Source organism: Hemitrygon akajei, unplaced genomic scaffold, assembly GCF_048418815.1.
Source record: "Hemitrygon akajei unplaced genomic scaffold, sHemAka1.3 Scf000048, whole genome shotgun sequence".
Lineage (NCBI taxonomy): Eukaryota > Metazoa > Chordata > Chondrichthyes > Myliobatiformes > Dasyatidae > Hemitrygon > Hemitrygon akajei.
This window is the reverse complement of record NW_027331934.1, coordinates 1,339,608-1,351,866: the sequence shown is the minus strand read 5'-3', so window position 1 is coordinate 1,351,866 and position 12,259 is coordinate 1,339,608. Positions and strand designations below refer to the sequence as shown.

The following is a 12,259-nucleotide window of genomic DNA, read 5'->3' as shown; positions in this document are numbered from 1 at the left end:
TCTCATTGCCCCTTCCCCCCACGACTTTCAAATCTCTTACTATTTTCCCTTTAGGTTAGTCCTGACGAAGGGTCTCGGCCCGAAACTTCGACAGCGCTTCTCCCTATAGATGCTGCCTGGCCTGCTGTGTTCCACCAGCATTTTGTGTGTGTTGTTGATCCCTGTGACAAGTCACTTTCGGTGATAATTTGTATGTGGATTTGGAAAGGCGACGGATAAAATCTACGGCGACTGTTCTCTCATTTTACCACCGTGGAACCTATGGAATTCAACGTATTTGTCTTCTCTCTGTATTTGCCCTGGATTACAAATATCTCTCTCCCATCCCTTATTCCATGAATGAACTACACTTTCATACTTTACCATCTCAAGACTCTAAGCCTTGTTCCCCTCCCCCCCACCCACCACTGAGCTCAATAGTTTGGGAGTTATATTTACACATGCATATACACACATATCTTGCTTAAGTTACTATATTGTAAGTAGATACTAATGAAGATAGTGCTTTTAACATCAAAAACGTGCTAGTCAGAGCAGAAATAGGACGATATTTCAGATGACTACGTGGCTTGAAAAGTGGTGCAAGGGGGAGGGATTCAAATTTTTGGGGCATTGGAACCTGTTCTGGGGGAGGTGGGACCGGTATGTCTGCGCCTGGGCTGGACTGGAACCAATGTCCTAGGGGAGCGTTTGCTACTGCTGTTCAGGAGGACTTAAACTAACGTGGCAGGGGGATGGGAACAGGGGCAGAGAGACAGAGGTGTGTAAAATGAGGGTAGAAGCAAAAAGTAGTAAGGTGAAAAGTAAAAATGGCAGGCAGGCAAATCCAGGGCAAAAAGCAACAAGAGCCACTTTTCAACATAATTGTATAAGGGCTAGGAGTGTTGTGAAAACAAGCCTGAAGGCTTTGTGTGTCAATGAGAGGAGCATTCGTAACAATGTGGATGAATTGAATGTGCAGATAGTTATTAATGAATACGATATAGTTGGGATCACAGAGACATGGCTCCAGGGTGACCAAGGATGGGAGGTCAACATCCAGGGATATTCAATATTCAGGAGGGATAGACAGGAAAGAAAAGGAGGTGGGGTAGCATTGTTGGTTAGAGAGAAGATTAACGCAATAGAAAGGAAGGACATTAGCCTGGAGGATGTGGAATCGATATGGGTAGAGCTGCATAACACTAAGGGGCAGAAAACGCTGGTGGGAGTTGTGTACAGGCCACCTAACAGTAGTAGTGAGGTTGGAGATGGCATTAAACAGGAAATTAGAAATGCGTGCAATAAAGGAACAGTAGTTATAATGGGTGACGTCAATCTACATGTATATTGGGTGAACCAAATTGGTAAGGGTCCTGAGGAAGAGGATTTATTGGAATGTATGCGGGATGGTTTTCATGAACCAAGATGTTGAGGAACCAACTAGAGAGCAGGCCATTCTAGATTGGGTATTGAGCAATGAGGAAGGGTTAGTTAGCAATTTTTTCGTGCGAGGCCCCTTGGGTAAGAGTGATCTTAATATGGTGGAATTCTTCATTAAGATGGAGATTGACATAGTTAATTCAGAAACAAAAGTTCTGAACTTAAAGAAGGGTAACTTTGAAGGTATGAGACCTGAATTAGCTAAGATAGACTGGCAAATGATACTTAAAGGGTTGACGGTGGATATGCAATGGCAAGCATTTAAAAAAGATCGCATGGATATACTACAACAATTATTCATCTCAGTTTGGCAAAAGAATAAACCAGGGAAGGTAGTGCACCCGTGGCTGACAAGGGAAATTGGGGATAGTATCAAGTCCAAAGAAGAAACATATAAATTAGCAAAAAAAAAAAAAAAAAAAGCGGCGCACCTGAGGACTGGCAGAAATTCAGAGACCAGCAGAGGAGGACAAAGGGCTTAATTAGGAAAGGGAAAAAAGATTATGAGAGAAAGCTGGCAGGGAACATAAAAACTGACTGTAAAAGCTTTTACAGATATGTGAAAAGAAAAAGATTGGTCAAGACAAATGTAGGTCCTTTACAGTCAGAAACAGGTGAATTGATCATGGGGAACAAGGACATGGCAGACAAATTGAATAGCTTCTTTGGTTCTGTCTTCACTAAGGAGGACATAAATAATCTTCCGGAAATAGTAAGGGACCGAGGGTCCAGTGAGATGGAGGAACTGAGGGAAATACATGTTAGTAGGGAAGTGGTGTTAGGTAAATTGAAGGGATTAAAGGCAGATAAATCCCCAGGGCCAGATGGTCTGCATCCCAGAGTGCTTAAGGAAATAGCCCAAGAAATAGTGAATGCAGTAGTGATAATTTTTCAAAACTCCTTAGATTCTGGATTAGTTCCTGAGGATTGGAGGGTGGCTAATTTAACCCCACTTTTTAAAAAAGGAGGGAGAGAAAAACCGGGGAATTATAGACAGGTTAGTCTGACGTCGGGTGTGGGGAAAATGCTCGAGTCGGTTTTCAAAGATGTGATAACAGCACACCTGGAAAGAGGTGAAATCACCGGATAAAGTCAGCATGGATTTGTGAAAGGAAAATCATGTCTGACGAATCTTATAGAATTTTTTAAAGATGTAACTAGTAGAGTGGATAGGAGAGAGCCAGTGGATGTGGTATATTTAGATTTCAAAAGGCTTTTGACAAGGTCCCACAAGGAGATTAGTGTGCAAACTTAAAGCACACGGTATTGGGGGTATGGTATTGATGTGGATAGAGAATTGGTTGGCAGACAGGAAGCAAAGAGTGGGAGTAAATGGGACTTTTTCAGAATGGCAGGCAGGGGCTAGTGGGGTACCGCAATGCTCAGTGCTGGGACCCCAGTTGTTTACAATATATATTAATTATTTAGACGAGGAAATTAAATGCAGCAACTCCAAGTTTGCAGATGACACGAAGCTGGGCGGCGGTGTTAGCTGTGAGGAGGATGGTAAGAGGATGCAGGGTGACTTGGATAGGTTAGGTGAGTGGGCAAATTCATGGCAGATGCAATTGAATGTGGATAAATGTGAGGTTATCCACTTTGGTTGCAAAAATATGAAAACAGATTATTATCTGAACGGTGGCCGATTAGGAAAAGGGGAGGTGCAACGAGACCTGGGTGTCATTCTACACCAGTCATTGAAGGTGGACATGCAAGTACAGCAGGCAGTGAAAAAGGCAAATGGTATGTTGGCATTCACAGCAAAAGGATTTGAGTACAGGAGCAGGGAGGTTCTACTGCAGTTGTACAAGGCCTTGGTGAGACCGCACCTAGAATATTGTGTGCAGTTTTGGTCCCCTAATCTGAGGAAAGACATTCTTGCCATAGAGGGAGTACAGAGAAGGTTCACCAGATTGATTACTGGGATGGCAGGACTTTCATATAAAGAAAGACTGGATCGACTAGGCTTATACTCACTGGAATTTAGAAGATTGAGGGGGAATCTTATTGAAACATATAAAATTCTAAAGGGAATGGACAGGCTAAATGCAGGAAGATTGTTTCCGATGTTGGGGAAGTCCAGAATGAGGGGTCACAGTTTAAGGATAAATTGGAAGCCTTTTAGGACCGAGATGAGGAAAAACTTCTTCACAGAGCGAGTGGTGACTTTGTGGAATTCTCTGCCACAGGAAACAGTTGAGGCCGGTTCATTGGCTAAATTTGAGGAAGTTAGATGTGGCCCTTGTGGCTAAAGGGATCGGGGGTATGGAGAGAAAGCAGGTACAGGGTTCTGATTTGGATGATCAGCCATGATCATACTGAATGGCGGTGCAGGCTCGAAGGGCCGAATGGCCTACCTCTACACCTATTTTCTATGTTTCTATGTTTCTAAAACCAGACTCCAGGTGCAGTCTGTTCCTGCTGGTTCGTTTCTAAAGTGTTACTGTTCGTAACAAAATGCTAGAATCTATCCTGCCATGCCCTACGATCGTAGCTTATAACTCTTAACCCACCAGGTGCTGCATTCAATTAAACCTTGTGTCGTTCTAGCAAACAGAAACTGATTTTTGGAAAACTCAGTGAGATAGAAGGTGCAAGATAAGACTTCACAATGAAGTCAAATGTTACAGGAAACTTTACCGATACACTGTACATCTTTGCCTCAGTCAAAGTAAGAATTATAAAGCTCAATTGTTTAATCAAATGTTGTGTACCATTTGTTATTTCGGGGTACAGTACTGATTTGTAACAGGGGACACATCACGCAGCATCCACCCAAATGAGATTTCTGAAGTTTGGCTGGGTGGGGAGAGGACTATCACCTCCTATTTTAAGCTGCCAGCCGAAGCGAGAGTTACATAAGATTAGATGAATAAGCGAATCGCTTCCCAAATTCACAGTAGGTGAACAGCCGTTCCAAATCCACATACGAATGATAATCGAAAGTGACTTGTCACAGGGATCAACAACGCACACAAAATGCTGGTGGAACACAGCAGGCCAGGCAGCATCTATAGGGAGAAGCGCTGTCGAAGTTTCGGACCGAGACCCTTCGTCAGGACTAACCTAAAGGGAAAATAGTAAGAGATTTGAAAGTCGTGGGGGGAGGGGGAAATGAGAAATGATAGGAGAAGACCGGAGGAGGTGGGATGAAGCTAAGAGCTGGAAAGGTGATTGGCGAAAGTGATACAGAGCTGGAGAAGGGAAAGGATCATGGAACAGGAGGCCTCGGGAGAAAGGGGGGGGGGCAGATGGAGAGCAGGTAATCAACTAAATATATCAGGGATAGGGTAACAAGGGGAGGAGGAGCATTAACGGAAGTTAGACATTTTAATTACACGTCCCATTCCCATTCTGATATGTCTATCTATGCGCTCCTCTATTGTCAAAATGAATCCAAACTCAGGTTGGAGGAACAACACCCTATCTACCGGCTGGGTAGCCTCCAACCTGATGGCATGAACATTGACTTCTCTAACTTCCATTAATGCTCCTCCTCCCCTTCTTACCCTATCCCAGACATATTTAGTTGATTACCAGTTATCCATCTGCCCCCCCCCCTTTCTTTCTCCAGAGGCCTCCCGTTCCATGATTCTTTCCCTTCTCCAGTTCTGTATCACTTTCACCAATCACCTTTCCAGCTTTTAGCTTCATCCCACCACTTCCGGTCTTCTCCTATCATTTCGCATTTCCCCCTCACCCCACTACTTTCAAATCTCTTACTATCTTTCCTTTCGGTTAGTCCTGACGAAGGGTCTCTGCCCGAAACGTCGGCAGCGCTTCACCCTATATATGCAGCCTGGCCTGCTGTGTTCCACCAGCATTTTGTTTGTGTTGTTGTTTGAATTTCAGATTTCCTAGGGGATATCGTCTTCAAGTGAATCGCCACACCACATACCCAGGCAAGGTTTAACACGTAAGTGGTCACCACAGGATTCCCCAAACAAAATCCACTCCTGTGGATTATTCGTGGTGACAGGCGCACATTCGATGTGCACTGGATCGATAATCAAACCGCCCTTGTGGGCACAGGAGAGTTCCAAACAGTGACCCTTGGCCACTAGCTTCCTTGTCTACATCCTTTTGTTCTCTTTCTTTGCGTCCTTCTGACTGTGAGTGTCTGTGTCCTCGCTTAAAACGAAACAAACTGCGAGTAATGTAAACAAGCTGCAAGTCAGACAGTCCCGCCTCCTTGAGCTCTCTCTCTCTCTGTAAAAATCGAAAGTGAGCTGAGAAAGTCAGCGGCTGACGTCATTGTTAGTCCCCACCTCCCTCAGGCACTCTCTTAAAGTGACAGTCCACAGCAAACGAAACTTAGGGATTCATAACACTTCCCCTCACACAAAACATTTATCTGGAAAGACAATCGGCAATGACATTGTCCGTGCTTTTCATATGCGTTATCACAATACCATATTCTTGCAAAATCAGACTCTAGTTTAACAATCATCTGGTTTTGCCCATTACTTGAATCAAAAACACCAACAGATTATGATCAGTATAAACTGCAAGAGGTTCCTTCTCAGGACAAACACAGACATCGAAATGCCGCAAAGCCAAGATGAGTGACAACAACTCTTTCTCTAAGAACCATAGAACATTACAGCACAGAAACAGGCCTTTTGGTCCTTCTTGGCTATGCCGAACCATTTTTCTGCCTAGTCCCACTGACCTGCGCCTGGGCCATATGAACCCAAACGGCTCTCATCCATATACCTGTCCAGGTTTTTTTTAAATGTCAAAAATAACCCGCTAAGGTGGAATAATTTCTTTGATGCTCATTGAATTTTCTCGAAAAGTAAGCTACAGGATGTTCAACATCACCATCATCTTTTAATATCACTGCCCCGGCAGCTTCATCACTGGCATCCACAGCTATAGAAAATGGCTTTGTAAAGTCAGAGCAGAGGTGAATAACATAAAAACGGCATTCAATCGATCAAATGCCTACTGACGAGGTTCACTCCGAAGAAACTTTTCACCCTTCTACAGGAGATTAGTCAGAGGAAGAGCGATATCAGCAAAGTTCTTACAGAACTTACGATAATATCCAACCATTCCCAGAAACCTTCTAAGAGCCTTCTTACCAGTCAGAATAGGAACTTGAGAAATTGCCTGGACTTTTGCCTGAACAGGAGCCAACTTGCCTTGAGCTACAACATAGCCAGGATAGGTCACAGTGGCATGGCAAAATTCACTCTTAGCCAAGTTACCTGTAGGGCTGGCCTGGGAAAGCCTGTCAAACAGCTTTTCTACTGCAGAGATATGCTCTTCCCAAGTGCCACTCCCTGTGACTAAGTCATCAATATTGGCATCTGTGTGCTCTAATCTTCGAATTACAAAATCAATCATTCTCTGGAATGTCCACCTCTCTGCATCAATGGAACACACCAATACCCTTTCAACAGATGAATCTTTGTTGGAAATTTAGCTTTTCCAACTTTATCGATGCAATCATCCACCCTAGGGATAGAATAGGCATCTCTTTTTGTTGCTGCATTTACCTTCCTATAATCAGTGCAAAACCTAACACTACCATCAGGTTTGTGCACAATAATGCAGGGTGACTCCAATCTGATGCTGAATGATTAATAATACCATTTGCCAGCATATTTTCAATTTCTTTCTCTGCTAATTTACACTTTTCTACGGTCATGCGATATGGGTGTTGTTTAATCGGTTTGGCTTGACCAATATCTACATCATGTACTGCGACCGTGGTTTGCTTGGGAATATCAGGAAATAAATCTTTAAACATTAGAATTAATTCCGTCACCTGTTGTTGGTGCTTTGGCTGCAGATGAGCCAACCTGTTATCAATGTTTTCTAGAACAACCGAGTTCATTAGCCTAACTGGGACCATGTTTGGTTTGTGAAAAGTCTCAGACGAGTCAATTGTTTCATTCTCAGGGTTACCAGATGCATATGTTTTGACAACAACACTCACAGATGGTGCCTGTTTGTCAAAATAAGTCTTTATCATATTTATGTGTACAACTTGTGTTAGTTACGTCAGTCGGGTGTTTTAATAACATAATTCGCATCATTAATTTGAGAGCCTATTTCATACGGTCCATTGAATTTCACCTGGAGTGGATTCGTCAACTTTGGAGGTAAGATAAGATATCCCCCACCTGGTATTTTCTTTCGCAAGCCCGCTTATCAAACCAACACTTCATTTTGTTTTGAGAAATCTTTAAGTTTTGGCTCACGAGACTACACGCTTGGTGTAGTTTATTATTGAACTTCTAAACATAGTCTAACAAGTTAACATGTACATCCCCATCAATCCACCGTTCATTTAACAAGGTCAAAGGTCCCGTCAGTCTACAACCAAATAGTTCGTGAACTAAAGCCCAGTGATCCTGTACCGACTCTCTTCCTGAGAACAAAAGCAAGTATATTCCTTTATCCCAGTCTTTCCATTTTCAACACAGTATGTCTTAATCATTGTTTTGAGTGTAGAATGAAAACTTTCTACAGCCCTTGTGATTCCAGATGGTACGCAGATGATGTTATTTGTTCAGTTCCTAGTTCATAAACTACCTACTGAAATAATCCAGGTGTAAAATTACTTTCTTGATCAGACTGGATTTCATTAGGCAATCCAGAAATGGTAAAAAAAAACAACTTGGTAAGAACTTCCGCCACAGTTTTAGCTTTAATATTTCTGAGAGGTATTGCGTCTGGGAATCTGGATGCAGTACACATTATAGTTAGCGGATACTGATGGCCAGCTTTAGGCTTTGGCAATGGGCAAACTCAATCCACTATAACTTTAGAAAAGGGTTCACCGAATGCAGGTATAGACCACAGTGGGGCCACTGGGGTGACCTGGTCGGGTTTACTCACACATGGACAAGTGTGACATGTTTGAAAAAGGTCACATCTTTCCTCAAATTAGGCCAGTACAATTATTTCATAAACCTATTTACAGTTATATTCATTCCAATATGGCCACCTAAGGGCATACTGTGGGCCAAAGTTAAAATTTCAGCCCTATAAACTTTAGGAACTACAACTTTGTGAACAATTGCCCATTCCTCACTCGCTGGTAAAGCAGGTGATCTCCACTTCCTCATTAACACTCCATCCTTGAGATAATACCCCACTGGCACTTTCTTAATCTCATTATCTGAGAGAGCTGTTTCTTTTAAAGCTTCAATCTCAGGGTCTCGGTTCTGTTCTGCTTTAAACTCCTTCCTGGACAGGGATAAATCTTTCTCATCAGACTTACTACCTGAATCCTGTTGAAACAATGAAGGCAGAAAGGTCCCTGACATTCATCATAACCTGCATCCCGATTTTGGCTATCATGGGTATCAGAATCTTGCTGCACAGAATGGTCTGTGTCGGCAGCCTTTTTAACCATACTTCGAGTTCCTGCGCAGGAAGGATAAATGTTAAAATCCATCTGTGGGTCGTCAGTGGTTGGGTTAGTTGTCAACAGCAATGCAGGAACAAGTTTATCATCTGCCATGTCATTCTCTAACAAGCCAAGTAAGATCTTCCACCGGTAAACTGGAGCACAATCCGATTTTATCAGGTCCCGAAACCAACCCTGACTGTAAAGTTACCTTGTACAATGGAACAGAAACCACAACGCCCCCAATGCCTTTAATAAGATTTACCTCACCTGTTTCAGTCTCATCACCAAACTTTGGAATGCTGTCTCATATAAGTGACTGAGAAGCCCCTGTATCTCAAACAATTTTCAGTGGTACCGCGGTTGACCCTTCCTTTAATAATACAATCCCATCTGACGTAAAATGATCGAATCTCTTCTTAACTGGGTCAGACCTCTCAAATCCTTATCTGAGCCTCAACAGAATGTTCAGAACCCTCTGGGTTGACAGGTGCTTCAACAGACTGATCACAGGCATTCGGGACTGCCTCCTTTTCCTTTTTCCTTACTTGAGCCTCAAACTGAATGTTCAGAACCCTGTGGATTTACAGGTGCTTCAACATACTGATCACAGGCATTTGGGACTGCCTCCTTTTCCTTTTTCCTTATCTGAGCCTCAACAGAATGTTCAGAACCCTGTGGGTTTACTGGTGCTTCAACATACTGAACACAGGCATTCGGGACTGCCTCCTTTTCCCTTTTCCTATCTGAGCCTCAACAGAATTTTCAGTACCCTGTGGGTTTACAGGTGCTTCAACAGACTGATCACAGGCATTCGGGACTGCCTCCTTTTCCCTTTTCCTATCTGAGCCTCAACAGAATTTTCAGTACCCTGTGGGTTTACAGGTGCTTCAACAGACTGATCACAGGCATTCGGGACTGCCTCCTTTTCCCTTTTCCTATCTGAGCCTCAACAGAATTTTCAGAACCCTGTGGGTTTACAGGTGCTTCAGCAGACTGATCACAGGCATTCGGGACTGCCTCCTTTTCCCTTTTCCTATCTGAGCCTCAACAGAATTTTCAGTACCCTGTGGGTTTACAGGTGCTTCAACAGACTGATCACAGGCATTCGGGACTGCCTCCTTTTCCCTTTTCCTATCTGAGCCTCAACAGAATTTTCAGAACCCTGTGGGTTTACAGGTGCTTCAGCAGACTGATCACAGGCATTCGGGACTGCCTCCTTTTCCCTTTTCCTATCTGAGCCTCAACAGAATTTTCAGAACCCTGTGGGTTTACAGGTGCTTCAGCAGACTGATCACAGGCATTCGGGACTGCCTCCTTTTCCCTTTTCCTATCTGAGCCTCAAACAGAATGTTCAGAACCCTGTGGGTTTACTGGTGCTTCAACAGACTGATCACAGGCATTCGGGACTGCCTCCTTTTCCTTTTTCCTATCTGAGCCTCAAACAGAATGTTCAGAACCCTGTGGGTTTACAGGTGCTTCAGCAGACTGATCACAGGCATTCGGGACTGTCTCCTTTTCCTTTTTCCTATCTGAGCCTCAACAGAATGTTCAGAACCCTGTGGGTTTACAGGTGCTTCAACAGACTGATCACAGGCATTCGGGACTGCCTCCTTTTCCCTTTTCCTATCTGAGCCTCAAACAGAATGTTCAGAACCCTGTGGGTTTACAGGTGCTTCAGCAGACTGATCACAGGCATTCGGGACTGCCTCCTTTTCCCTTTTCCTATCTGAGCCTCAAACAGAATGTTCAGAACCCTGTGGGTTTACTGGTGCTTCAACAGACTGATCACAGGCATTCGGGACTGCCTCCTTTTCCTTTTTCCTTACTTGAGCCTCAAACAGAATGTTCAGAACCCTGTGGCTTTACAGGTGCTTCAACATACTGAACACAGGCATTCGGGACTGCCTCCTTTTCCTTTTTCCTTACTTGAGCCTCAAACAGAATGTTCAGAACCCTGTGGCTTTACAGGTGCTTCAACATACTGATCACAGGCATTTGGGACTGCCTCCTTTTCCTTTTTTCTTCCCCAGGAGGCAACAATTAGCCATCATATGAGCAGCTTTCTTACAATAGTAAAAAGTAACATGAGAATATTTCTCCTTCAACTGCTTCCCTTCATTCTTACTCTTGTCACTAGTCCCAGTTTTAATTTCTGGATTACACTGTTGAGCACTGCTACTCTTTTGGAAGCTCTTATTCGGAATAAATTTAACCTTATGAGTAAAAACAAACTCATCTGCTCATCCAGCAGGCTCCTGCAAAGTGGCAGCATCCTTTTCATCTAAATATCTCTTTATGTCATCAGGCACGCACCCTCTGAATTCCTCAATTAAAACCAACTCTTACAAGCTGTTAAAATTATCATTTATATTTTTTATATGTGCACCAGCAGTTAAAACACACAAACTTCTCATAAGCAAGTTCCATATAGGTTTAGTTCACAGACTTCCTCAAATTTCTAAACTTTTGCCTGTATGATTCTGGGAAAAACTCGTAAGCTTTGAGCACAGCCTGTTTCACAATGTCATAATCAGCTGCTTCATCAACTGTCAAAGCAGAATAGGCTTGCTGAGCCTTCCCCTTAATTACACTTTGTAAGAGAATAGGGCAACCCTATTTTCGCCACTTTAAACTCTGAGCAACCTTCTCAAAATGCTGAAAGTATTTATCAACCTCTACCTCGTCAAATGGAGGTACCAATTTATCTTCCCGACTGGCCTTAAACTTATCACCAGAGTCTAACACTAGACCCCTTTGCTGCAATCTCTCTATCTTTTCCAGTTGGAACTGCCTCTGCCTTTCCGCAGCCTCCACATTTAATTTTTTTTTCACTTGTACTGGAGCTCAAGCTCACTAGGTTAACTTTCAGGAAACACCTCCAACTCTTCCACTTTAAACACACCCTCAGATACATAATGTTCAGCTACTACACTCTGCATCTGTGCCCTCCCTATTGTCGATTTCCCCTTAGCAAGTTTTAACCTTCTAGCAATACGTAGCAACTCAACCCTTCTGGCGTCCTCCAGTGCCTGGCACTTCGAGACATCTATCAACATCCGTTGCTACTGATTTTCCACACACAAATAAATCAAAAAGGAATTTCCCCAATGAAATCGATAATTAATGACCACGCCCCCAAATCTGTTCATATCCCAGACGCAGCTCCAAATATTGTTATGAATTGTAACGCTTTAGAAACGAACACCGGCAATAGGCTCCACATGGAGTCTGTTTTTGATGTTAAAACCATCTTTATTAGAATCTACTTATAATATAGTAACTTAAACAAGATAAACAAATGTGTTATGTGTATATATGTGTGTAACTATAACTCCCAGACTATTGAGTTCGGGAGAAACAAGGCTTGGAGTCTTGAGATGGCAAAGTATGAAAGTTCAGTTCAACCACGGAATAGGCGATGAGAGAGATATTTGTAATCCAGCGTAAATGTTGAGAGAAGGCAATTAT

The 12,259-nt window shown here is 43.1% G+C and overlaps 1 protein-coding gene across 1 annotated transcript in view; it reads right to left on the bottom strand.

The window, feature by feature from the left end:
- Positions 1-12,259, bottom strand: part of LOC140720884 (uncharacterized) — a 186,017-nt gene that overhangs the window by 45,568 nt on the left and 128,190 nt on the right. The window lies entirely within an intron of this gene.